Source organism: Macadamia integrifolia, chromosome 9, assembly GCF_013358625.1.
Source record: "Macadamia integrifolia cultivar HAES 741 chromosome 9, SCU_Mint_v3, whole genome shotgun sequence".
Lineage (NCBI taxonomy): Eukaryota > Viridiplantae > Streptophyta > Magnoliopsida > Proteales > Proteaceae > Macadamia > Macadamia integrifolia.
This window is the reverse complement of record NC_056565.1, coordinates 15,465,566-15,468,065: the sequence shown is the minus strand read 5'-3', so window position 1 is coordinate 15,468,065 and position 2,500 is coordinate 15,465,566.

The window sequence follows — 2,500 nt, the reverse complement described above, 5'->3', positions numbered from 1 at the left end:
ATATTTGTAGAAGATATTCACAGGAGATATTCTGGGAGAGATTTCTAGAGCTCCGCTAAGGAGGTGGGAAGCTTCTAGTTTCCTCCCCAACCGTTGGATGGAGGACATTTGTAAATATCTTAGCCATCCATTGTAACTTGGGGTAGGTGTTGCCTCATTTGGCAAAGGCACTCACCAAGGACCAACCAAGAGTGTTCAACCAAGCAAGTGAGTTCTCAAGCCTTGTACTCAAGAGCTCTCTAGTGCAATACAAGTTCATTCTTCTCAAACTCACTCTTGTGTTCACTTCTTCTCTTCCCTAGTCCCTTAAGGAGGGTGGTTAGGCTGACTTAGCGCTAGTGAAAGTGCTAAGTGCCGGTGCGGTTACTTAGAAAGGTCTAAAGCATCGACAACGTGCTCTTGAATGGCCCAAGTGTGTGCCTACGCATGCCCCCAAGTGTTGGCTACATGTGCCCACGTGTACACAGCGAATGGCCGCACAACACCCCAAGTGCACAATGAATGGCCTAAATGTTGCCTAGATGTGCGCATGCTGCCCACAACTGTTGCCCAAGTGTGCAACCAAGTGTGCCTGTGCATGCTCTCGAATGCCCCAAGTGTCGCCTTAAATGTGCCTACACGTGCCCGCAAGTGTTGAATAAGTGTGTCTAAGCGTGCACCCAAGTGTAGCCCAAGTGTCGCTTAATTGTGCTCTTGAATGCCGCAAGTGTGCACATATACGTGTCCATGACAATGCCAACGCGTGCCCCCCTAAGGGTGCCTAAGTGCATATGAAGGCAGTGCACGAGGCGGCAGTACCGCACGCAGGGCCGCACAATGTGCGTGCATGGTGGCAGGCATGGCTGCACTACCGCGCGGAAGGCAGCTGGCATGGACGCAAAAGGAGTAGGCATCGCCGAGGGCAAGGTTGCACTAGCGCGCTAAGTCTGCTGGCGTCGAGGCAGGCTGCCGCGCGCATGGATGCGGGCGTTGCTGAAATACCGCACACATGGTTGCACGCAACCTCGGGCACGGTTGGGGGTAAGGTTCCACTATCGCGCGCAGGGGTGCAGGCTACCGCGCGCACATGGCTGGGGGCAAAGGTGCACACCGCGCGTAAGGCGGCAGGCAACAACGCACACTTCTGCTGGAAAGGCTGCTCAACCGCACGAAAGGTGGTAGGCCCGGGTGCACATGGCGGATGGCAATGGTGCGGGCAGCGCGCGCAGGGCTGCTGCCCGTGCCGCACTTCCACGCACATGGCTGCGACCACGGCTGCACTAGCCTCGCATATGGTTTGTCGCGTGGCAACACACGCCGCGCGGATGATTGCGCGCATGGCGCACATGACACGCAGATGGCTGCACAGTCGCGCCCAAGGTTACGTTCCACGCCGCACATTCCGCGCTTCTGGCCGCACTAACCCGCGCAATGTTGCTTGCATGGCCGCACATGCCGCGCCCCTTGCTGCCCTAGCGCTCGCAAGATTGCGTGCATTGCTTCACACCGCCCCCCAGGTCGCATGCATGGCTGCATGTGCCACGCCCATCGCTTCGTCGTCGCGCGCCTGGTTTCGGGATTTGCCGGAAGTGCCACGCAAGAGGTTGCAGGCACGGCTGCACCGCCGCGCGCAAGGTTGCGTTGCGTGGTCCACATGCACCGCCCATGAGTGCACTACCGCGAGCAAGTTCGCTGGCACGGCCTCCCATGCGTCGATATTGGTGGCTGGCATGGCCGCACATGCCACGGGCTTTTCGGCACATGGCTAGCATAAGGTTGCACGCATTGCCGCACCATCGATCCCAGGTCTAGTCCGCCGTGCACATAGCCGCATGCACGTGGCTCACTCATGGGTGCTTCCATGGCCCCCATGGTCCATGCAACAGAGGCTCGTTTGCGGCCTTCGGCTGCACACGAGGCACTGACTACTGCACACACCAAGGCCATGCCCGCACAACGTAGTTTGGGTCTTTAAATCATGTTCTGCGAAACATCCCTTTGGGTTAGAAAAGCCATGCAATTGGCTATTTGGCACCCAAAGTACAATCATTTTCAATTAAACCCCGCATTTCCATTTTTTTGGGTATTTTTCGTAATGTTTCAATCATAAAATAATAAAAAATATCAAAATATGTTGGAATGGTCCAATATTTTTTCAGAACATTCTATCAACCTTTGGAAGACATCCGAAATTTAGTTTTCAGAAAAATACATTAAAATGGATTTTTCATAGTTTTTTGAATTTAATATGTTTTTTAATATTACAAAATTAATAAAAAAATAAATATTTATCCGAAGACGGCGATTTTTATATGAAAATAATCTTTGGATTTTTCCTTAATTTCTTACCAAGTTTCATTTGATTTGGATATTTGTAGCTCAAAAAATAGAACGGTATATTTTTGGGGGGTGGTCATGTCTCCTTCTGGAAATGGGCAAAGAGTATAAGAGCTACCTTGAGGGAGGGGGGTGTCACTCCCAGGGTGGTTTTTAAGGGGCCGCACCGAGGGGCAGCAGACGA